Source organism: Hordeum vulgare, chromosome 1H (assembly GCF_904849725.1).
Source record: "Hordeum vulgare subsp. vulgare chromosome 1H, MorexV3_pseudomolecules_assembly, whole genome shotgun sequence".
In the NCBI taxonomy this organism is placed as follows: domain Eukaryota; kingdom Viridiplantae; phylum Streptophyta; class Magnoliopsida; order Poales; family Poaceae; genus Hordeum; species Hordeum vulgare.
The window spans coordinates 236,421,702-236,448,851 of NC_058518.1; positions in this window are offsets into that span (position 1 = coordinate 236,421,702).

Here is a 27,150-nt window from a genome sequence, read left to right on the forward strand (position 1 = left end):
GTGGTTCACCACACCCATGGCCTGGTCAAGATGCCCGACTGCAGCAGTACACTCACAGTCTATACAATGAGAAGGACGTGACACAAGGCGGCTACCACCTTCACCCTGGTGGGGAGGACGTGCCCGAGCCTGATGAGCTGGGAACAACAAAGAAGAAGGTCCCGTTCTCCCAGGAGTGAGCCAAGACCAAGAAGGTACCAATGGATCGAAGCAGCATGGGTCCTTTTCTCACCATCAACAATGTTCGCACCCCCGAGCAGGAGAACACGCTCATCACCTTCCTTTTAGCGAACACCGATATGTTTGCATGGACAGCCACGGACAAGCTCGGCATGCCATCGGACATCATCGAGCATCACTTGGCAGTGTGCCCCAACGCATGCCCTGTCAAGCAGAAGGTGCGGCGTGAGGCAACCGAGAAGCAGGATTTCGTCGTTCTAGGGGTCGAGAAGCTCCACGACTCTGGTGTCATCCATGAAGTAATCCACCTAGAGTGGGTCGCTAATCTGGTCGTCGTCGCAAGACCACACGGCAGCAAGGGCACGCGCCTTGACTTAAACAACCTCAACAAGGCCTGCCCGAAGGACCACTTAGCACTACCGTGGTTCGACTAGACAGTGTACTCCACCGTGGGGTGCGACCTGCTCTAGTTCCTTGATGATTTTTCAGGCTACCATCAGATCAAGATGGCAAAGGAGGATGAGGAGAAGACCACCTTCATCAGCCCTTGAGGTGTGTTCTACTATGTGTGCACGACCTTCGGCCCCAAGAGTGCGGGAGACACATTCCAGAGGCTGATGCAAATCTTCCTGGGAGGTCAGGTGGGGAGAGATGCAGAGGCATACGTCGACAAAATCATCATCAAAACACGTGAGGCATAGACCCTCATCGAGGACCTAGAATAAAAATTTGCTAACATCCGCAAGGTGAACCTTAACCTCAACCGTGCCAAGTACATCTTCGGTGTTCCATCCGACAAGATCGTGGATTTCTGCTACTGCAACAAAAGACCTTCCAACGGCACCAGAAACACGTGCTGACGGGAGACTGTTCTTGTCTTGATACTCCTCAGCAACGGCACCAGGAATCCTTCTGCTACGGCTACGCCTTTAGGGACTTCCTAGGCAAATATGCAAAGGATTTCCCCGTGGCCTTGGAGCCTTGCGTTGGTGTTCCCTTGAAGCGGAAAGGGTGATATAGCACAGCGGTGGTAAGTATTTCCCTCGGTTTTGAGAACCAAGGTATCGATCAAGTGAAGGAGAATCACAAGTACTTGCACAAACACAAAAAGCTTGCTCCCAACACTATGAAGGGGTTGTCAATCCCTTATAGATTGTTTGCCAAGTTATAACTGAAAGCAACAAAGTAACAAAGAAAAGTAATAGCGAAAGTGGAAACGATAGGTGTGAATGGACCCGAGGGCCATAGTGTTCACTAGTGGCTTCTCTCATGAAAGCAAGTAGATGGTGGGTGAACAAATTACTGTCGAGCAATTGATAGAACCGCGCAAGGTCGTGACATCATCTATGGCAATGATTATATCTATAGGCATCACGTACAAAACAAGTAGACCGACAAATCTGATCACAAATCTGATCACAATTCCACAATTCATCGGATCTCGACAAACACACCGCCAAAGAGGATTACAAATCCACAATTCATCGGATCTCAACAAACACGCCGCCAAAGAGGATTACATCACGTAGATCTCCATGAAGATCATGGAGAACTTTGTATTGAAGATCCAAGAGAGAGAAGAAGCCATCTAGCTACTAACTACGGACCCGTAGGTTTGAAGTGAACTACTCACGAGTCATTGGAGGGGCGGTGATGTTGATGCAGAAGCCCTCCAACTCCAAAGTCCCCTCTGGCAGGGCACCAGGAAGGGTCTCCAGATGAGATCTCGCGGAAAGGAAGCTTGCGGCGGCGGAAAAGTGTTTTGTGGATTCCCTGATTTTTTCTGTATTTTAGGGAATATATAGGCTAAGGAGCTAAGTCAGGGGGGCGCCAAGGATGCCCCAAGCCTGCTAGCCGCCCCCTCGTGGCGGATACAGGGCTTGTGGGCCCCCTGTAGCTCTCTTGGCTTGGCCCTCAAGCCCCCTGATCTTCTTCCGTTCGGGAAAAAATTATTTCGGGGATTTTATTCCGTTTGGACTCCGTTCCAAAATCAGATCTGAAACGAGCCAAAAACACAGAAAAAACAGGAACTGGCACTTGGCACTGAGTTAATAAGTTAGTCCTAAAAAAGATATAAAAGGTACATAAAACATCCAAAGATGACATGATAACAGCATGAGACCATCAAAAATTATAGATACGTTTGAGACGTATCAAGCATCCCCAAGCTTAACTCCTCCTCGTCCTCGAGTAGGGAAGTGATATAGAATGAATTTTTGATGCTTTCATGCTACCTAGCGGTGATGTCCTTTGTAACTCCTCTTATGTGACGTGAATGTTCAGATCCATTAGATTCAAAACAATAGTTTGCTATTGATGTGGAAACAATAATAATTCAAGCAAACTAGCAAGGTAATCATGAACTTTCAAAATAACAAGGCCAAAAGAATGTTATCCCTACAAAAGCATATAGTCTGGCTATGCTCTATCATCATTGCACAACGAATTTAAATCATGCACAACGCTGGTATTGGCCAAGTAATTGTTTTCACACCTTTACTTTCTCAAACCTTTTCAACTCTCACGCAATACATGAGCGTGAGCCATGGTTTTAGCACTATAAGTGGTGTGGAGTGTGTTGGAGGTTGCAAGACAAACAAGGAAAAGATGATCACATTAACTAGGTATATCAATGAGCTGTGGAGATGCTCATCAATAGATATCAATGTGAATGAGTAGGGATTGCAATACAAATGATGCACTAGAGCTAAGAGTATGTAAAAGCTCTTAAAGAAAACTAGTGGGTGTGCATCCAACTTGCTTGCTCACGAAGACCTATGGCAATTTTTAGGAAGCCTATCATTGGAATATACAAGCCAAGCCTATATGGCGGTGACAAAACGAGAGACTCTCAATCATGAAGATCATAGTGCTTCTTAAGCACAAGTGTGGAAGGATAGTAGCATTGTACCTTCTCTCTTTTTCTCTCATCATTTTTTTTGGTGGGCTATTTGGCCTCTTATATATATATATATATATATATATATATATATATATTTGGTGGGCGTCTTTGGCCTCTTTTATTTCCTCACATGGGACAATGCTCCATCAATGATGATCATCACACTTTCAACTCAAAACTTAGAGCAATGATGACTCTATATGGAATGCCTTCGGTAGTGTACCGTGACAATGATCTAGCATGGCATAGACATTAATGGCAACATCATGCTAGCTATCTTACGATCATGCAATGGCAATGTAGAAGTGGTGGCACATGTCATGGTGGTAGTTGCATGGCAATATATCTCAGAATGACTTTGAAAAAGCCATAGTAGGTAGGTATGGTGGTTGTTTTGAGGGAGGCTAATGGTGGGTTTTTTGCACCGGTGGAAATTGCACGACACTAAGAAGATAGTGACGGTGGAAGGTGAAAGTGCATCTAAACCATGGACTCAACATTAGTCATGAAGAACTCATATACTTGTTGCAAAAGTTTTATTAGTAATCGAAACAAAGCATTCAACGCATACTCCTAGGGGAAGGGTTGGTAGGTATAAACCATCGCGCGATCCCGACCGCCACGCAAAGGATGACAATCAATAGACTAATCATGCTCAGATTTCGTCACATAGCGGTTAACCATACGTGCATGCTACGAGAATCACTAACTTCAACACAAGTATTTCTAGATCCACAACACCTTACTAGCATAACTTCAATATTACCACAACCACAACTCAAAACTAATTGAGATGAATCAAACTTCTCTAACTATTCAATGCACATGAAGGTGGAAGTTTTCATATCCCTTTGGATAACTTCCCCTTTTGAGACTACTTTCATAGCATAGATCAACTACGAAGCCACGCACCATTGTGCTCTAAAAGATATAAGTGAAGCACATAGAGCAAAATCAACTAGCTCAAAAGATATAAGTGAAGCACATGTGAGCTGAATTGTCTACCAAAGGATATAAGTGAAGCTCGACAAAATCACGGTGAGTGCATGTCTGTCTCTCTAGGTGTGAAGCAAGGATGATTGTGACACAACAAAATTAAAAGACTCCTACGATACAAGACGCTCCAAGCAAAACACATAACATGTGGTGAATAAAAATATAGCCCCAAGTAACGTTACCGATGGATTGAAGACGAGAGAGGGGATGCCTTCCCGGGGCATCACCAAGCTTTGGCTTTTACAGCATCCTTGAATCTCTTGGGGTGCCTTGGGCATCCCCAAGCATGAGCTCTTGCCACTCTTTATCTCTTTGTCCATAAGAACTTCACCCAAAAACTTGAAAACTTCACAACACGAAACTTAAACAGAAACTCATGATAACATTAGTGTAAGGAAGCAAACCACCACTTCCTTAGGTACTGTAGCAAACTTAAATTCTACTTATGTTGGTGTTGGATTACTGTATTTTCAATCTTCCTTGCCTTATACCCCCCCGATACTATCCATAGTTTCATCAAAATAAGCAACCAACACAACAAAAATAGAATCTGTTAACAGCAGACCAGTTTGTAGCAATCTGTATACTTTGTATACTTCTCGTACTTCAAAAATTCGGAAAAATTACGATAGTCTGAAGAATTTGCGTAGCAATCAGCAGCAAAAAGAATCAACTCAAAAGCTCTTACAGAAAAAAAATCTTTTTGTTAACAGAAAGTTTCTGTCTTTTCCAGCATGACCAAACGATCATCCCCAAGACTAATCATAACGGTTTTGCTGGGCACAAACGCAAAAAGAAACAAAAAAACACAATCATAACAGAATTATGGAAGTGTGGAAAACACAAAATAGTAAGAAAAAGGATAGGTTCATCGGGTTTCCTCCCAAGAAGCGCTATTGTTTAACGCCCTTAGCTAGGCATAAGGTGATGGAATCACGTATAGTCATCCTTGGTGCTCAAACCATAAGTAGTGTGATCATTTATCATCTTAAGATCTTCATCTTTATTGGATGACTCACCACTAGCTTTAGGAACAAAAACAGACTTGACGGTCTTTTTGAGAGTGAGATTTGGAGTATTTTGCACAGCGGCAAAAGCGGAACCAAAGTTGGCTATGACATCCTCTAGTTTGCCAATTCTAGAGGAATCATTAACTATAAGTTCCTTCTCACTTAAATTTTTCAAAAAATTTCCCACGTTGGATCCATACAGAGTAATTTGATTGTGGATCTTTCTATCCAAACCCTCAATAACTGTGGCAATTTTGTTATCAATGGCGTCAAGCCTTTGCATCATGTGTTCCAAGGTTAAGGTAGTTCCATTAACCATGAGCGGTGGTGAGCCTACCAAATTCATGATAGCTCCATAGGAGTCAACAGTATGGCTCCCAATAAAATTCCCGCCTACAATGGTATCAAGGATATACCTATTCCAAGGAGAAATTCCAACATCCAAACTGCGAAGAAGAACGGTAGTGGATTGCTTACGAGTAGATCTACTTTGAGCATTGCAAATCCTATACCAAGCGTCCTTTAAATTTTCTTCCTCATTCTGCCTAAAATTGAGAACTTCATTCTCAGGGGTATCGTTTGGAGTGGTGGGTCTAGCCATTGATGGACTATCTCACACACAAACGAGCAGGAATAGAGAGTGAAACGGGCAAAAGAAAAGGGTAAAGGAGAAAAGCAAATGAAAACGGCAAAGGAGAAAAGCAAATGAAAACGACAAATGTGAAGTGGGGGAGAGGAAAACGAGAGGCAACTGGCAAAAAAAGTAAATGAAAGAGATGACATTGTGAGACCTACCTGGATAGATCTCTCCTTCCCCGGCAATGGCGCTAGAAATACTTCTGCCACTGCAACAAAAGACCTTCCAACAGCGCGAGAAACATGTGCTGACGGGAGACTGTTCTTGTCTTGATACTCCTCAGCAACGGCACCAGGAATCCTTCTGCTACGGGTACGCCTTTAGGGACTTCCTAGACAAATATGCAAAGGATCTCCCCGTGGCCTTGGAGCATTGCATTGGTGTTCCCTCGAAGCGGAAAGGGTGATGTAGCACAGCGGTGTTAAGTATTTCCCTCAGTTTTGTGAACCAAGGTATCGATCCAGTGAAGGAGTATCACAAGTACCTGCACAAACACAAAAAGCTTGCTCCCAACGCTATGAAGGGGTTGTCAATACCTTATAGATTGTTTGCCAAGTGAGAACTGAAAGCAACAAAGTAACAAAGCAAAGAAAAAGCAAAAGTGGAAACGGTAGGTGTGAATAGACCTGGGGGCTGTAGTGTTCACTAGTGGCTTCTCTCATGAAAGCAAGTAGACGGTGGGTGAACAAATTACAGTCGAGCAATTGATAGAACCGCGCAAAGTCGTGACATCATCTATGGCAATGATTATATCTATAGGCATCACGTCCAAAGCAAGTAGACCGATACTTTCTGCATCTACTACTATTACTCCACACGTCGACCGCTATCCAGCATGCATCTAGTGTATTAAGTCCAAAAGAACACAGTAATGCCTTAAGCAAGATGACATGATGTAGATGGACAATCTCATTGCAAGAATCATAGATCTAAAACCCAAAACTGTCACTGGGAAAGGTCACCACACAGTAAGAACCCAAAACCAAGCACTTCTCCCATTGCAAGAATCATAGATCTAGTTGGCCAAACAAAACCCAAGATTCGGAGAAACTTACAAGGATATCAAATCATGCATATAAGAAATCAGCAAAGACTCAAATATATATCATAGATAATCTGAGCACGAATCCACAATTCATCGGATCTCGACAAACACACCGCCAAAGAGGATTACATCGGATAGATCTCCATGAAGATCATGGAGAACTTTGTATTGAAGATCCAAGAGAGAGAAGAAGCCATCTAGCTACTAACTACGGACCCGTGGGTCTAAAGTGAACTACTCACGAGTCATTGGAGGGGCGATGATGTTTATGTAGAAGCCCTCCAACTCCAAAGTCCCCTCCGGCAGGGCACCGGGAAGGGTCTCCATATGAGGTCTCGCGGAAACGGAAGCTTGCGGCGGCGGAAACTGTTTTCATGGATTCCCTGATTTATTTCTGTATTTTAGGGAATATATAGGCGAAGGAGCTAAGTCAGGGGGGCGCCAGGGAGGCCACAAGCCTGCTAGCCGCTGCCCCCCTGGTGGTGGCTGCAGGGCTTGTGGGCCCCCTGTAGCTCTCCTGGCTTGGCCCTCAAGCCCGCTGATCTTCTTCCATTCGGGAAAAATTTATTTCGGGGATTTTATTCCGTTGGGACTCCGTTCCAAAATCAAATCTGAAAAGAGCCAAAAACACAGAAAAAACAGGAACTCGCACTTGGCACTGAATTAATAAGTTAGTCCCAAAAAAGATATAAAAGGTACATAAAAAATCCAAAGATGACAAGATAACAGCATGAAACCATCAAAAATTATAGATACGTTTGAGACGTATCAGTTTCCTAGTCTCACATTGCAGCATCGATGCTAACCCTGAGAAGATCAAGGCTCTCAAGCATATACGGTCGTGCCGCAACCTCACCGAGATGCAGTGCCTGGCGGGGTATATGGCCTCACCGAGACCCAGGAGGCTAACGCTGCCTTCGAGGACCTCAAGAGGTACCTCACAACCCCCTTGTCATGGTCGCCCCACGCCCTCATGACCGCCTGCTGCTAAACCTGGCGGCCACCCCACACATGGCTAACGCGACACTTGTAGTGGAGTGGGAGCAGTTGTCTTGCACCAAGAACAAACCTGCTAAGCCCACGCCCCGGGGCACCGCCCCTTCAGAGGCGTTATGTGAGTCCCCTAGGATCCTCTCGTCGCCCCCTCAGGGCCTCCCTTTGGAGGCCACAACTCACCCTCTGGAGGCCACCAGGGTCCCACCTTCGGAGGCTTCCGTGGCACCACTGCCAGAACTCCTTGATGAGCATGACTCGGACACTATGGTCACGCAGCTCATCGAGCCCCCCATCTACTTCGTTAGTACGATGCCACGAGACGTGCATGAGTGGTACCCCATACAATAGAAGCTCCTCCGGGGGCTTCTCATGGCCTCCAGGAAGCTGAACCACTATTTCCACGGGAACCTAGTGTCGTGGTTTTGTCTCGGCAGATGTCCTCGTGAGAGAACTTAGGTGTGAGGGGAACCTATTCTCGCTTGAGAGGGGTTGGTCGGAATTGAGAGACGGAAGTTTAACCAGGTTCGGTCCCTCCGATGGAGGTAAAATCCTACGTCCTGCTTGTGTTTCATTGATGAAGGTGATGCTCTTGACTCCAAGGGTGCGTAATTGCTACCTCTAATCTCGAGGGTGTCTAATCTGTCGATCTCTAATGACTTGTCTTGTCTAGACCTAACTTGTCCCTCTTGGGGTGCCCTGGCCCTTCTTATATAGGTTGAATGGGTAGGCTTACATAGAGTCCTACTATGATTTGGACTAGTTTCTCTTGAATCCTAATCCATGTCTCGTTTCTCTTGGAGGGAATTCGTCCTCATCTTTGGCCTTCTCTATGAGCCGCCTTCCAGGCCTCTCCACGAGCCTCCTTACACAGGCTTGCACAGTGGGCCTTGGGCCTCGTCGTCCAGGTCGATCCGGTGAGCATGGTGATGCACGAGCCGCTAGCTGATGGGGTGAGTTATACCCCCTGGCCGGGTCAAACCTCCTGGACGGGTCATACCTCCTGGTCGGGTAAAACCGTGGGGCATATCCCCGACATTAGCCCCCAGGTTAGCTTGAATTTATTCATGGTAAGCTAAGAATAAAAAATATGTTAAGGGGCTGTCTTGCTCTTTGACCATCTTATTCAGTGAAGTGGCTCCTCAAAAATCCTAGTTTCTTCGAGCCATCTTCACAATCATCTTCCTCGTCAATGTCCTTTGCAATGAAATATTAGGAATAAAACACCCATGTGTTGTTGAGTTAGACTCCAATGCTTTGACTTGATGGAAATATTGGAGATAAGAAAAGCATATGAAGTTGAGGCGGCCTCCATTGCTTCAGTTTTTATGAAAAATATTGGGAATAAAAATCCTTCAGTTGTTAAACACTTCAAACTTGTGAAGTCATGTTGCTTGTATACACTCTCTCGGGTCATGATCTTTGATAATGTCGGGTCATGATTTTTGGTGACGCCAGGTCAAAAAACTTCACTCTGATGGACTTGATAAAATTATTGGGAGTAAAAAATCTATGTGATGCTGATCCGGTCTTTCAATACTTTATCTAGTGAGAAAAATGTTGAGATAGTCTTTCAATGCTTCAGCTCCACTTTAAAATTGATCACTTGAGGAAGTTCTTCCTTTCTCTTTTTTATCTGCACATTACATGTACCCCCAAGCTCTGAGTTTATCAGTTCATGATGACTTGGTGCATCGGGTAGAAAAATATCTTGGTTGTATAGCCCTCAAGTGTTGGGTTGTCTTGCTTGCAACAGCCGGGGACTTGGAAGTGTCTTATACTTACAAAGCTTCAGCTAGTGTAGCCCCCAAGGGCTGACTCATTAGTATGTGATGGGTCTTGGTCTTAAGTTTGGACTTCGGAATCTCTTAAACAACTGAATACTGTAGCCGACAAGTGTCGGGCTGCATGCTTGCAGCGACTTGGGATTTTTTAGAACAACTTGATCTGAATAGTGTAGCCCCCAAGTGTCGGGTTGTCTGCCTGTAGCAACTAGGACTTACATGTGCTCCTTTTGAAAATAAAAACATCATCCGATGTAGCCCCCAAGCTTTGGGTCACTTTTATTTTTTGATAGGAGCAATTGGTAGCCCCCAAGGGTCGGCTCATCATTATGTGATGGGTCGTATATTCATTGAGACTAGTCAAAATGACTATACATTAGCCCCCAAATGTTGTGGTGCATGCTTGCAGCGACATGGGACTTTGATAGTTGATGTAATCTTAATTTGAATAATGTAGCGCCGAAATATCGGGTCGTATGCCTGCAGCAACTTGGGACTGTGTGAAAATAATATAACCCATCACAATGCACTTCGAAAGTTCTCCTAAACTTGATTGAAACCTTGACCGTGGTTGTAATGCAACCCGGTAATTTTTGTCTTCATGAATATCCTAGAATAATGCCTTTTGTGCTTGAAATGAAATCCCTCCCCATGGTTGCGGTGCAACCCAGCAAATGTATGTTTGAGAAATCCGTAATTCTTGTAGTTTACTACAAGCACAAGTTGAAGAAATCCAAGATCCGGACAATTAGATGACTCGACATTATAAGTGATGGGCCAGCTTAGCAATATATAATATACCAGCTCAACAATATGTGAGAAACTTGATTTTTCAGAATATTTAATTTTCCTGAGGTTATTTGAAAAACCCCAATCATTTAACACTGCTTATGATAATTCGTGATGAGAATCCGTCCAGTTTTGCTCTCAAATACTTATTTCCTCCTTTAAAAGTTTATGTTGTAACCCGGTTTGAAGTCCGACATGATATGTATGTGTAATGCATGATGCAATGATGCAATGCAAGATGATGCATGTAGTAATAATAATAAAGTACCGCTAATAAGCCAGCTTAGTGAGACTCGGTAAAAATATACTGGCTTTCAAGGTTCAAGTCTTGCTTCAATGAAGCGGGTATGATAACCCATGGTTTGTCCTAGCTTTCAGTATGCCGGCTCTCACGCGACACATCATATGTTTTAACCTTGATCAATCACGGTCACCTGATCGGATTCGCATCAAGCATACAAGCAGGTTTAACCATTTTGTGGCATCTCGAGACCTTTATTTTGATCCCCCAAAACAATTTATGCCACCGTTCTCGATCTCTTCCATCTCATTTTTTTCTGGATTTCTTGACGACCTTGACGTCGATGTAAATCCTATTGAACTATTTTTTTCTTCATACGGCCAATCGCAAATTTCTAAATTCGTGGAAGTGCTTCCCTTCAAGATCTCAACACCATAGTGCGTGGCTCCATGGTGGGCGCCAACTGTTTTGGTTTTGTCATGGAAAATGTCATTGTGATAGAACTTAGGTGTGAGAGCATTGCAACTAGGTAGCGGCTTGAGAGGGTTGGAATCGAGAGACACGAGCTTACCCCGATTCTGCCCATGTGATGGAGGTAAAAGCCTACGTCCTGCTTGTGTTTCATTGATGAATATGATAATCTCGATTACAAAGGCGGGGAATGGCTACCTCTAATGTTGAGGATATCTAACCTGTATATATCTAATGACTTGTTTTGTCCAAACCTAACATGACCCTCTTGGGGTGCCCTGCCCCTCCTTATATAGGTTGAAGGGGTAGGCTTACATGTTTCTCTTGAATCCTAATCCACGTCTTGTTTCTCTTGGAGGGAGTTCCTCCTCTTCTTGGGCCTTCTCTGTGAGCTGCCTTCCAGGCCTCTCCATGAGTCGCCTTACACCGACTTGTACACTGGGCCTTGGGCCTCATTGTCCATGTCGATCCGGCGAGCCTCTAGTGGCCCACGACCCGCCAGCTAATGGGCCGAGTCATACCTCCTGGTTGGGTCATACCTCCTGGCCGGGTCATACCATGGGGTATATCCCCGATACGCGGTTAGAGTGATCTCCCCCTACCCGTTGGAGCAGGTGCTGTGGAGACTTAACGCCACCAGCCGTGTGGCTGAGTTGAACATCGAGCTGCAACCCTTTCAACTGGAGTTTCTCATCACAAGAACCATCAAGGGCCCATCCTTGGCGGACTTCATGGCAGAGTGGACATAACCTCACTAAGACGAGGCCTGCGAGAATTCGCCCTCACCGTAGGAGGCTGCCTCCAGGGTCTGGAGCATGCACTTCGACGGGGCCTTCGCGCACCACGACACAGGGGCTGGCGTGGTTCTCACTACGCCTCCAGGTGATTATATTTACTATGTAGTGCAACTATATTTCAGGTGCACCGACAAGGTCTCCAACAACATTGCGTAATAAGAGGGGCTCATCACTGGGCGCAAGGATACCATCGCACTTGCGTTCAAGCACATCATAATCAAGGGGAACTCGCAGCTCCTCGTGAACTTCTCCAACAAGAAATAGAAGCCAAAGGATGAGCACATGGCAGCCTACATGGAGGAGGTATGAAAGCTCAACAAGTGCTTCATGGGCAAGGAGCGTCAGCACAGCCCTTGCGGAGACAACAGTGAGGCCTACGAGATCACCAAGAGCGCCTCTCATCGTGGGCCCAGAGTCCAGGCATCTTCGTGGTGTGGCTCGTGAAGCCATGGACGATGCCCTCGGCTGCCAGCCCCGTGGCGCCTCATGAGGAGCTCCCTCCCGCACCACCCGCCGGCACACCAGACTACGGTCCGCCCTCAGGCACGTGTCGGCTACTCGCACTTGAGCCACATCCTGAGGGTTGTAATGCGGAGACCAAGGCCTATGTGGAGAGTGGCACCTTTCGGAGATCAACGCAAATGCAGAGTGTGTGGCCTGCCACGCCGCCCTCTACCACCTGAAGGAGGGAAACCTATACCACCAACGCCCAAACGGGGTAGCGCTTTGCATCTCGAGGGAGCAAGGGCGTGAGCTGATCGGAGACATCCATGGAGGAGACTGTGACCACTACTCGTCCTCGTGCACCCTCGTAGGTAAAGCATTCTGTAGCGGCTTTTATCGGCCCACGATGCTCAAGGATGCCAAGGAGATGGTACACACGTGCAAAGCTTGCTAGTTCTATGCCAAGAAAATTCATCGGTCGATGCAAGGGCTCCAGACAATTCCCCTCTCGTAGCCCTTTGCGTTATGGGGGCTGGACATCCTCTAGCCTTTCCTTCACGTGGTCGGCAGCTATCGCTTCCTCTATGTCGCTGTCGATAATTCATGAAGTGCGTGGAGGTCCAGCCCATCCGAACCATACCGACAGGATCAACGGTCAAGTTCATCAAGAGGTAGGTGTGTCATTTTGGTGTCCCCAAATGTATCATCATGGATAATGGTTTGCAGTTCATCAACGGCCTCTTCAAGACATGTTACGCGTCCATTGGCACACAGATCTGCATTGCCTCGGTGGCACACCCTCGAAGCAATGGCCTGGCCGAGCGAGCCAACCCAGAGGTCTTATGGGGCCTCAAGATAAAGAGCTTCAAGAAGTAGGTCGCGGCCAACAACAATGGCTGGCTGGAGGAGCTCCCAACGATGCTATGGTCCATCTGCAACACGGCGACCAAGCCTACGAGCGAGACACGCTTATTCCTTGTCTACGGGGTGGAAGCCATCCTCGCGACCGAGGTTAAGCATCGGTCCCTATGTGGTTTGACCTTTGACGAGTCTCATGAGGACAACTTGCGGAAGGATGACCTGCTCTTCCTCGAAGAGGCCTGCTGCCAGGAAGCTCTACACGCAACAAGGTAACATGAGGCATTGCGCCACTATCATTGCCGCAACATATGCCCCGCACCCTAGAAGTAGGCGACCTCATGCTGCGTTGAATCCTATCTATAGAGGGACTCCACAAGCTCTCTCCAATGTGGGAAGGCCCCTTCAGGGTCACACACATCTCCAGGCCCGGTGCGGCACAACTCAAAATGGTGGATGGTGTTCTGGTACAAAACACATGGAACATCCAACATCTCCGCAAGTTCTATCCATGACCCCACAAATATGAGCCGGATGGAGTTGTACACGCTCAAGGGCTCTCTCTACCCATGCTGCCCACAACACGTGAGAGTCCCTTCCCACTCTCTTGGAAGGCCCATGCTCTCTGCTTTTTGAAACTCCTACCCACTTTCGTGGAAGCCCCGTGATCGGCACCGGTGGAAAGCCCATGCTCGAACATGGTGGTCCTTTTGATAATGAGGGTGATTTTCAGCTGCACCAACGTCACACCAACCCGTGTCCGCCACGACAGCACGTTTGTTATCCTTTGAGGGGAGCCTCTCGGCCAGAACCTAAAGTGACCCGTGTCAAGCACGAGATCATGTATCTTTTTATTACATGACGAACCTACTTCATGCATTTGTGAAGTTCATTTGATCTAGAGTTCCTCTACATTTACAACCGAGCACGCCTTAGGGGGAGTAGCGCTCGTGAGCTCCCCCGTGCCAATCAAGCGAGCGGGAGCTCGACCCATTGTGTGCGCTCGGGTCAGTCCCTGCAGCAGTGCCAAAACCCAAGCGGGCGAGCTCTGGATCGCAGGCCTTTTCCTGTGACATGACCTAACCAGGTCCTTGGTGCTCTTGCCTCCTCACGTGACACCCACTGGCGACCTCGCGAGAGTGTCCCACTGAGCCCCCTATGAATTTGGGCAAGTTTTACTGGTACAAGATATAGAAGGGTTTGGGAGGCCCCCATGGACAGAAGGTCTCGCAAGAATGTGCACCTCACAAGCCACCCCTTACGGAGGGCTCACTCCAAGCTACGTCCCTCGAAGTAGTTAAGTCTAGAGCATCGCTCATGTTTTCCCCCTCTCATTTGCCTCTCAAAGTTTCCCAGCTTCCTTGATGTGAACCGCCTATGCGTCAAGGGAGGACTCCGGGCATCACTCCTCCGGGAGTCTTACCGGCCCTCAATGCCCTACACTCTGTGGCCCTCTCAGGCGCACGTCCTGGGGAAGCCAATGATTGTTGTAGTTTGCCTTGAGGGCTGGGTTCCGGAAGTGTAGGGTGTAAAGGCAGCAAAAAGAAGAAGGGAGGGCCCCAAGAGACAAAGTTGGGGCATGCAAAAGCGGTGAGTGCTTGAGAAGTCTTTCGTAGCCATATAGAAAAATTATTATGCCTCGCAGGGCTACATCACTTGCACAGAGGCAAAAGGACTCGGATCATCGCTCGTCGGGTCTTGTCGCAACCTTCGCTAGTGTCTAGTTGGAGTCCTCGTCTTTCCTTTTCATGCTCCACGAACTCCCATTGTTGTCGCACCCGTCAGGCGATCCGGAGTCGCTCCATGTGACACCTTGATTTTTGCAACTTTTTCTTTCCAAAACCATTTGAGCTTTTACTTGTAAACCTGGTTGATTTTCAAAACTTTTCAAACTGAGTAGGATTTTTGAATCTCTAAATTTTTCCAAGTATCCCAAAACCCTCCTCCTCTTGCCAAAACCATTCCACACCTCTCATAGATTATTTTTCCAATATTTAAATCATTTCCAATAATTCTTTTCTTTATTTGGGGATTATGGCATCACCATGGGTTGTGAAGCAACCTATAGTTTGGATATCTATAAAACCCCAAACTTTTCCCCGACCTTCTGATTATCATATGATTCCAAAATATCCAAGAATATTCCATTGCCCAATGTAAAATTTTGGCCAGAATAATTATTTCTTTTCTGACCAGAATTGCCCCATTGTGAAGCAACCCCATCTTTTCTACCCTGGAAAATTCTCAATAAATAAGCTCCTAGGGATCCTATCTAGCCAAAATATCCAAAAATATCATGTGGTCCAGTATAATTTTTGAGCAGGAGAACTCTGTTAAGTTTCTGCTGATTCTGAACCTTTGTGAAGGAAGTACCAGCTAGGTGTGCACAAATGATCTATAAGCTTTTGGGCATGTGTAAACTACCAAATAACTCTCCTCCACCAAGTTTCAGCCTCAGAAGAGCAAGCATGTGAGCACCTTAAGCTCATCACTATTATGGACCAGAATGGTAGTTTTCAAAGGAGCTATGCTCAATTCTTCTTCAAATTCTTTCAAACTTTGCCAGTTTGTAGTCCTTCTAATGCTGATTAACCCAGACACTTCCTCTAGCTCCATCCCTATCCCAAGGCATCTCCAGAACCTCCCCAAGTTTGGAGTCAGGAACTGTTGGTGATGCTATATCACGCCCAAGATGCGACCCTATCCTCAATTTGGCACGAAGGCCTCGTCAAGGATAGAAGCGCATATCATCATGTCGCAGGAATGGATATCGTTACAAGTAAACGTACTGAAAAGAAGAGATATATATATAGAATTGTCTTACACTCACCACAAGCTACATCAGAGTCACATCAGTACATTACATATTCATCAAGAGTAAGAGCAGGGTCTGACTACGGACGAAAACAAATGAGAAAAGAAGAACGACGTCCATCCTTGCTATCCCAGGCTGCCGGCCTGGAACCCATCTTAGATCGATGATGAAGAAGAAGAAGAAGAAACTCCAAATGAACAATCAACGCGCTCACGTCAAGTAACCTTTACATGTACCTGCAACTGGTGTTGTAGTAATCTGTGAGCCACAGGGGACTCAACAATCTCATTTCCAAAGGTATCAAGACTAGCAAAGGTTAATGGGTGAGGCATGGTTAAGTGGTGAGGTTGCAGCAGCGGCTAAGCATATATTTGGTGGCTAAACTTACGAGTACAAGAAATAAGAGGGGGAAGATCTACGCATAACGAACTACTAATGATCAATAGAATGATCCTGAACACCTACCTACGTCATACATAACCCCACCGTGTCCTTGATCGGAGAAGGAACTCACGAACGAGACAGTCACAGTTACGCACACAGTTGGCATATTTTAATTACTTATATTCAAGTTATCTAGAACCAGTGTTAAACAAAGTTTCCACGTTGCGACATAACCGCGGGCACGGCTTTCCGAAAGATTTAACCCTGCAGGGGTGCTCCAACTAGTCCATCACAAATTACCACAAGCCGCATAGAAATCCTCAATCACGAAGCTCGCGATCTCGTCGGATTCCCTACTGGAAAACCTCAACTCTGAGATTACCCAAAGCATCACCGGAATCCCGATGCACAAGATATTCGTCAAAGGTAAAACTAATCCAGCAAGGCCGCCCGACGTGTCGATGATCCCGATAGGAGCCGCTTATCTCGTTCTCAGGACACGACGGATGAGCTAGAATCGGGATCGCTAAACCTCTGGGTGACCAGAGGGGCGCCGGACATCGCTCAGGTGGACCAACACTCATGAGGAGCACTGGCCCGGGGGTTGATTAAATTACTCCGCGGGTGCCGGCGGGTCCCTATGCATTATTATTAGGTTATTAGGCAAATGTAGTACCAAAGTTGGGCCTTGCCAGACGAGCTTTAATCTAAAACGAATTATCAAGGGGGTCGCCATAACAACCCCGATCGTGTTAGGAGCGCTCATTTATGGAACATAACACCGGTAGCCGAAACTAAGGGGGCAAAGGTGGAACAAAACACCAGGCTAGAAAGGCCTAGGCTTCCACCTTTTACCAAGTTATAGGTGCATTAAATTAAATAGCAATTAATATGGTGATATAACAAGGAACCCATGCTTTTACATGGAAGCAACTACACGTGCAACTAGCAACGCTAACAACATGGTTAGGCAATCAGTGGTTTTCTAGGTCGAACAGGTTGAAGGTTACCATGGCATTGTTGAGAGGCTGGTATTTAACATGTGATAGGCAACAAGACATAATCGGTAGCATCAAAATAACTAGCATGCCAATGATAGTAATGGTATCTGGGGAAATGGTCATCTTGCTTGAGATCCCGCTTGGAAGAAGAATGCCTCCGTGAAGCAGACGAACCGACGTAGTCGAACGGGTCCTCACAATCCGCCACGCTGCAGAACTCTATCGAGGCGAAGTAAACTAGAAACACAAATCAAAACACGGAATTTACCACACGATGCACAACACAAATGATGCATGAGAAGCTGAATACATGCAAGTCACGGCATGGCAAATCACACAAACAAACACTACACATTAAGTGAAATTCAATATGCAACGAGCTGCATATTGACGAAACTCCACGTTCAATTATTTAGTTCTATCCCGATTAGGTACACGGCAATATTAAATGTGGTTACACATGGCAAGAGGTGAAGCGCAATTAAACTACGTATCTAGGCATTTTAAATGAGGTCGGAAATGACATATAGCACCTCCGAGACGACCTCACATGTTAATTAACGATTCTGTCCAGATCTGAACTAACACATTTAATTGGTTGTTAAACAGCAAAAAAACAGGTTCACGTGATTCTACATATCGTTACAAGCAATTTACACATAGAGATCATCTCCAACAGAGCTACGGTTCAAAAGATACAAGCACCGCAAGATATGATGGCATGAATGCAATATGTGTGCAACGGCAGTCGCGAGCACTTCAAAACATACAACCAGCAAGAGAAAATGAAACTAAACAGGATACAAGCACCGCAAGATATGATGGCATGAATGCAATATGTGTGCAACGGCAGTCGCGAGCACTTCAAAACATAAAACCAACAAGAGAAAATGAAAATAAATGAGATTCTAAGAAAGTTTCATAGAAGACACGATCAAATCGGAGCTATGGTTCAACAACTACGAGCAAAACAAGAAATCACTACAATCTGCCAAAATCAGCCACATAGCATTTTCTACACCCCTCAACTACGACCTACACAACTCAAATATAATCAACCAAGGCATGACACGAAAGAGGGCAAGAAGCACTATAACAAACAACTAACATCTACTAGCATGGCAGCAAGGAACACTAGGAAATGAAGACACAAAATGGCTTCCCACACACTATTTCAGACTTAGTGAAATTACACTTCATGAAAGTGCATTTTTCGATCTGAAGCCATATTGACAACAGCAAAACCAATAGCTACAGGACTCCAAATGGCATGAAAATTTACAGCATGCTAGATAATCACAAGGGCTACAACTAACTCCATTGGACCAACATCAAAAGAGCTACAGATCAAAAGATACAAGCAAGACAAGCCAGCAACAAAATATAACAGATCCCAGACTTAGAAATATTTCAGCACCTCCAAATCAGCACTATTTCTAGCAACTTGAGAGCAAGCAAACCACACCTAAACATGCATATCTATTGCCACCAAAAATACCAGGGGCTATACTAAACATCAAAGAACAACTCCCTAGTTGACAACTCCTTCAAACAAAGCACGAAATAAATCCTACGAAAACGACAAGAGGGCAACATGGGAAAATATCGTGCAAACTAACTTGCTGAAAAGCTAAAACTAATTGCACAGAAAAATCCCATGGATTTTTCTACCCCGAAAACATATAAAACATGTGGGGTTGCAACACGAAAATATTTCCACATGTAAATGCGAGATATAAACCTAAACACGAAAAATAAACTAGCGGCAAATCCCTATGCGCAAAAATACCAAAGACTACTCTAAAAAACATGGAAAAGAGGTTCCTAAAACATGAGCATTTCTACTACGGAGTTCAGGCAATCCGGACACGCACGAAAAAATATACGGGCAACTATACTATTGAGACAGCATGCAAAACTAGCTATTAGGCACACTAAACTACATCAAACAAATATGCAAGTTTTATAATCGTATTCTACGCAAAATTCTACACCAAAAGCATATGCTACATGTCGCGATCCGATTTACGGATTAAAAGATACGGGGATTCTAATATATGTCTATTTCTGGAATATTCCTAATTCGAAAAAATCTTAATTATCTAATGGGCCGCACAGGCGGGCGCTACATAACAAATCTGCGCATGGGGGGAGGGAATAGCTCACCTGAGGCCTCTTGGGCCGATGGTGGACAGGCGACCTGGCCTGGGGCGGATGAGGGTGATGGGCCGACGGGGCGCTGGGGAGGCTGGCCCGGTCGAGCGGCGCGAGGCGCTGGCGCTAGCTTCCCTCGATCCGATCTGGATCGGGGTTGACCCCCGCGGTGCTGCAGGACAGCGTCGAGGATGGCCACGCGCGGAGGGGGCCTGGGAGGCGGTGAGGACGGCAGGGAACGGAACGGTGGCGAGGAAGACACCGGCTGACGGATCTAGCGTCGGCGAGCTGTTGCAGCAGGAGGCGCCATGACCGGCAGGCTAGCTGCTAGCTATCGCGGCTCGGCCTGGCCAGAGGAGGAACTTGGCCGGCGGGCAGAGGGCGGCGCGGCGAGGCGCAAGGCGGCGGCGGCGGGGGCGCACTGGCCGACGACGGGGAGGGCGCGGGGCGAGAGCCTCCTACAGGAGGCGCGGCTTGGCAGGCGGCGACGGATCCGGATGGGCCCGGAGCACCTCGCGCGGGCCGGAGCGGCCCGGAGGTAGGGAGGAGAGAGAGGGCGCGGCAGGGGTTGGAGGGCGCGTTTTTCGCGGCAGATGGCTACAGTTAGCCATTTTAGGCAGGGTAGGGCATCTATTTATAGGATGGGGCTAGGTTAGGGGGTACCTGGGGGTTTTTCGACCCTCCGATCGCGATCGTGCGGTTCGATCGGAGAGGCGGGTTAGAGTTAGCTGTGTAGAGTGGCATCGGCTAAGATGAGAGGGAAGTGGCGCGGCGTGGCAACGATTTTAAAACACCTACAAACGTCCGACGGTAGACCGAATACGGTGCCCTTACGGTCGATCGTTCGGGTACGAGACGAACTCCGATCGCGACGAAATTCGACAGGCGGCCTAGCTATAACTAATTACGACCGCATGCCAAGTTTCACCTCGATTAGAGAAAGCTTTACACACACTTTTGAAAACAAGATTTGACGATGCCGCGGGCGCGTGCGAGTGTGGTCGGGCTCAGAAAGGAAAACGACGAGAACCGGCAACTAACAACGGATGCAAGTTTTGAAAACTGGCGGCAACGGAATGCCGATGCAATGCAGATGATGCCAATGATGCGATGATGATGTGACAAAAGAAAATAGACACACGACGAAAACGGAAAGAAGGGGGAATCTTCTGGAACGTCGGTATGAGGCTGTCACAACTCTCCTACACTACAAGAGGATCTCGCCCCGAGATCCAAGAATGAAAGGGGACAGGATGAGAAAGAACAAGAGGTAAACACTTAGTCTCTTCTTTGACAAACGAGTGAAAGCAACAATCCTTGAAGGTTGCAAAGAGATGAGGAATGATCTGAGAAAGAAGCAAGAATTCACGGAAAATTTCGGCGGCACTTCGGTAGGAAAATGGGACAAAAAATTCGAGAAGATGGAAGAATTAGACAATATTCACAACAAACAAGTAAATAGAACAAGGAAACACCATTATTTTGACGGAACAAGACGCTAGACCCAAAAGAGCAACATCACAATGCCTCCGGAACAATAGAATAGGAACTAGTTCATACTGAAGAAGAGAATGAAGAGAGAATGACAAGTACTATCTCAAATAAACTTGGCAAGCACCCTTGCAAGAAGAATTGAACGGGGTTGTTGGAAAACAACAACGAAAAGAACAAGATAGTAGTGGGCTTATGGGAACCTTTTCAAACTAATGAAGTGACAACTAGCCACTAACAGAAACAAGGATTGTTGGGGAGAAACAAGATATGAAAAATCTGTTACACCAAGAGGATACATTGAGAACTTGGATTAATGACAAGCACCATGATAGCAACAATCCAAAGGAAAAGCTTTAGGTGGAATCCAAACCAAGATAGCTCAATGAATAAATCATGGGTCGAAAATATCTCATGATCCTAGAATTGTTGGGTTTAAATATCTCATTCTTGAAAGGAAAACTCTTTGAGACTCCTACACTAACAAGAATGCTATAATACCAGCTCAAAGGATAAAGGAAGAACAATTGCACATATAAATGCAAGAGAAAGGATACTTGAGGTTCTCCAACAAGAATCTTGAAGAACATTTGATAATGGATTGAAACCTTGATGAGCCACCATGAAGGACCTCCGTATACAAATGAACAATGCAAAGATATGAAGGTAAAAAACAATAAGATTATGACTTTACCAAGATTTAGATGAAGCCTCACAAGGAGATACTAAAAGAACTTGAAACTCCGGAAAAGAAAGATAAGCGCTAGAGAAAAGAATTGATATCATTAGCCACTCCGGAAGAAGAATTGAAATCATGTGATGAAACAAGAATAAGAATTATGTTATGTTAATCCTTCATCAAGTTTAATTGATGACAAGCAACGGATTTAGCATAGCACTTCTTCTTCTAGAAATGATTGAGGAGAGAGATAAGAATCACTTGAGGCATGATTGAAGGACGCACCGGTAAGAATTCACAACTGAATGGGAACACCACGAATTAATGGAGAAACATGAGAATGAAGAGCTCATGAGACACCTGAGAGAAAACTTGAAGAAGGCACCGGATAATCGAGAGACGAACGAAGAGACTACAATGGAGAAGAATTGAGGATGAAAGCTGAAAGCTGAGAACGAAGAATCATCTAAAATGATAACCTTCGGAGGAACGAGAATGAAAACAACTCAGAAAAGCACCGAATAGCGAGAAATGGATTCACATGATTGGAACAAATAAGATGATAGCACAAATCTGAAATGACGAATCTCCAAGAGAATGGACCAAGATTGAGAGAAATAGTCTTTCGAATTTGCCAGCTGAGAATGATGACGAGAAACAACACCAAGAATACTGAGACACTCCGGAATAATGAAGAATGCAGGGTTGAGCCAAATATTAGAATTAACTCAAATAGAACTTGGAGAAAGAATATGACTGATGAAATTCATACTTACATCATAGTTTAAAAGATTTAGAGATCTTCGGAAAAGATTAAAAGAGGCAGGTAAGATCCTGGAAAAGAACCTGTGGGTTATGGGCCCACTCAAAGAAACCACCGTTAGAAAAGATTGCTTAGAAGAGAGATATTGCACCGGTAAAAAGAGAACTAGATGAGGTTAGCACCTTGAAATAAATAAAAGAATTGAAAACAAGAACTCTAGGATATCTTCAACACTCCGGATAGAAAGGAGAGAGGAAAGAATAAACAAGATGGGCTGATAAGAATCTCCAACATAGGAAAGAATTACAAGGACGAAAAGGATATGATGAACACGGATAACTTCATTGAATTCGCCGGAAAAGATAACAAGATTGAATAAAGATGATCACGAAGCTCCTGAAAATCTACACAATGAATCACCGGGTAAGAGAGAAAAGTACAGACAGCGGAAGCACAATGAAAAGAAAACTCTTGGATGCAAATTGAATCACTAAGAAAAAGGGTGGGAGGGCGGGCAAAAACAAAGACAACTTGGGACAGATGAGATGAACTCCGGAAAGAATTGAGAGAATGATCTGCAACAATTAGAGAGGATTGAATTCACTTGGAGAGAAACACACCTGTTGAAAAAGAATTGATATGGCGACGCCGGTTGACAACAATTGATAAGACAACTGATTGAGCAAAATAATTAGCATTCACATAAAAACTTTGAGAAGACCTCTTAGGAAAGATCTGAAATCAGCACTTGACATCAAAGCAACTTGAATTACCGTATTCCAACAAAAACAAAGGGTGAGGCTTACAAATAGCCAGAACAAACTCATGAGAAAGATTTCGTCCGATATTTTCGTGGACAGGATCGCACGGGCTCGATTTTACAGTAGCCATCAAGTGCAAGGCAGTACACCCGACATACGAAGCATCCCCAAGTCGTAGCAAGCTACAAGGACTCTTTAAAACACAACGTGTACCGCTGTAAGTCCACCGTCAACAAAAGAATCCACTAGATGTCGAACCCCAACCTAACATCATGCATTTGTTGGAATATTGTCCTATAAGTAACTACTTGAATTCCCACCTATGAATTCCCGAAATATCTGGTCATGCAATCTGGTACACAGATACAAGGAGTAATATCACACAACTTCTATACTAACCCGTCACCTGTATCAGATCCGTCAACACACAACCAGAATCTCGGACCTTCGTCTACAACAGACCCTCGTGATCACAACGATACAAAGTATGGCAGTACTCCCGAACAATATGCACTAGTACTGGGGACATCGGGGTTATCTCGCCACTACTAGTATTGAAGCAATTACGAACATCCTTTGTTCTGAGATACTAAGAAATCTGAATGATAACGATGTGCTCAAGAATCCCCTGGAGCTCAACTCCCTGGAAGAAAATCAAGTCAGACAGGAGGCACCAAGACAGAACTCCGTCACATCGGCATCATATAGATTCCAACAATATACGCGTGATCCTATAAAAAATTGGAGTGAGAAGAGGAGTAGAGTAAATTATTACGTCAAGATTCCTCACCAGAGCATAGAAGAGGAGAAAAAAGAATCCTACTCTCCGATATATAACTAGACTCAAAGCAGTTTTTCACTAGACTCGACTCGGCCAAGTTCGATCAATCAACGGGGCTCCTAGGTCGGTACTGCTCTGATACCAACTTGTCACGCCCAAGATGCGACCCTATACTCAATTTGGCATGAAGGCCTCGTCAGGGATAGAAGCGCATCTCGTCGTGTCGCAAGAATGGATATCGTTACAAGTATATGTACTCCTGTGACTCTGATGTAGCTTGTGGCGAGTGTAAGCCAATTCTATATATATATATATATATCTTCTTTTCAGTACATGTACTTATAACGATATCCATTCTTGCGACACGACGAGATGCACATCTATCCCTGACGAGGCCTTCGTGCCAAATTGAGGATAGGGTCGCATCTTGGGCGTGACATGCTACCACTCATACCAGTGGCTTGTGAGGCAAGGCAGTGCCACGAGGAGACTCTAGAGAGCACGAACAATGCACAAAACAAGGTTTGGTAGGCCAGCACGCGGCACCAGTGCGAGTGCACGCAGTGACCACGTAGCTAGCCTGCCAAAACCGCACCCTAGACGACGTCCGACTGACGTCTCGTCGGAGGGAGACGCCCACGTCGCCAGCTAGTGCCCAAACGCTTCCCAACAGTCTCCTAGACCCTCCAGACTCTTCCCCCTCGCAAGGAGAAGCCCTCGCCGGCCGCCACCGCAGCGCCGCATTGTGAAACCCGTGCGGTCACAATGGCGTCCCCGCCATCGTCTTCCCCCATGTGTCGTCTCTTCCAGCATTGAATGCACCTGCCCTCTTCCATGTCTTCACCCCGCATCGCGACAGCCAGCTCGCCGTCCCTGCTCAGTGGCGTAGCCACGTCGCTGCCGGCCTAGAGAGATTGCCGCCCCTGCCTCCCGCCTATTTAAAGCCCCGCACAGCCCCTCCAAGCTCTCCACCCCTCCTAGCCTTCCTCTAATCGACTCCATGGCGCCCAGTTAGAGCCGGGAGCTAGTCTCCCTTAGCTCCGGCGAAGGCTCCGCCGCCCAAGTACCCACCCGCTGGAGAGGAAGGGGCGACGCCATCCGACCACTTTTGGAGGAACTGCGGGTACAGGGAGGACCGCCTTCGAACACCCGATCCATTCCGACCATCTCCTAGCCCAGACGATGTCTCCATCGCCGGTGAGCGCCCCCGATGAGTCGCTGTTGTCCTCTGTCTCTCTTCCTCTCTGTGTTTTAAAAGACAGGCCCACCTGTCAGCGACAAGGGCCCGCGCCTGAAGCGGTAAGTGGAGGCGTGATACGTCTCTAACGTATCTATAATTCTTGATGGTTCCATGCTATTATCTTGTCAACTTTGGATGTTTTATATGCATGAATACGCTATTTTATATCTTTATTGGGACCAACCTATTAACTCAGTGCCAAGTGCGAGTTTCTGTTTTTTTTCGTGTTTTTGCCCCTTTTTCAGACGGAGTCCAAATGGAATGAAACTTTACGATGATTTTTTTGTACCAAAAGAGACCCCCGATCCTTTGGAAGAAGGCCAGAAGAGCCACGAGGGAGTCACAAGCCCTGAGGCTGCCACCACCCCCCTAGGCGGCGCCTACCATGCTTGTGACCTCCTCGTGGGACCAACCGACATAATTCCACCGCCATAAATTCCTATAAATTCACAAACCCCCAAAAAGAAACCTAGATCGGGAGTTCCGTCGCCGCAAGCCTCTGTAGCCACCAAAAACCAATCTGGAGCCCCTGACGGCACCCTGCCGGAGGGGGAATCCATCTCCGGTGGCCATCTTCATCATCTCGGCGATCTCCATGACGAGGAGGGAGTAGTTCTCCCTCGGGGCTGAGGGTATGTACTAGTAGCTATGTCTTTGATCTCTCTCTCTCTCGTGTTCTTGAGATCTCTTGATCTCGATATACCATGGGCTTTGCTACTATAGTTGGATCTTATGATGTTCTTCCTCCTCTCCCTCTTGTAATGAATTGAGTTTCCCCTTTGGAGTTATCTTATGAGATTGAGTCTTTGAGAACACTTGATGCATGTCTTGCACGTGTCTATCTGCTGTTATCAACTTGCGGGTTTGTGACAATTGGGAACCTATGCATATGGGTTGGCACACGTGGATTCATGTGAGTACTCGATGTATGTTTTGGTGATCAACTTGCGGGTTCGTGACAATGGGAACCTATGCATAGGAGTTGGCACACGTTTTGACTCTCCGGTAGAAACTTTCGGGCACTCTTTGAAGTTCAGTGTGTTGGTTCAATAGATGATTCTGAGATTGTGTGATGCATATCATATAATCATGCCCACGGATACTTGAGGTGACAATGGAGTATCTAGGTGACATTAGGGTCTTGGTTGATATGTGTCTCAAGGTGTTATTCTAGTACGAACTCTATGATAGTTGGAACGGAAAGAATAGCTCCGTGTTATTTTACTACGGACTCTTGAATAGATCGATCAAAAAGAATAACTTTGTGGTGGTTTCGTACCCGACAATAATCTCTTCGTTTGTTCTCTGCTATTAGTGACTTTGGAGTGACTCTTTGTTGCATGTTGTGGGCTAGTTATATGATCCAATTATGTTTTCATTGTTGAGAGAACTTCACTAGTGAAAGTATGAACCCTAGGCCTTGTTTCCACGCATTGCAATACCGTACGTGCTCACTTTTGTTACTAGTTACCTTGCTGTTTTGTAATTTCAGATTACAAAAACCTATATCTACCATCCTTATTGCACTTGTATCACCATCTCTTCGCCGAACTAGTGTACCTATACAACTTACCATTCTATTGGTGTGTTGGGGACACAAGAGACTCTTTGTTATTTGGTTGCAGGGTTGATTGAGAGAGACCATCTTCATCCTACGCCTCCCGCGGATTGATAAACCTTAGGTCACCCACTTGAGGGAAAATTTCTACTGTCCTACAAACCTCTGCGCTTGGAGGCCCAACAACGTCTACAAGGAGAAGGTTGTCATACTTATTGTGAGGATACTTATGAGTTAAAGAAGAGGGATGATAAAACTTGTCATACTCTCGAGAACCCTTTTGCTAAACCTTGCTTTTTCATGGTGGACACAATTTGTAGTGCTCAAGTCTTTTACGATACTCCCACTACTATTCTTGAGAATAGATTTCCTTATG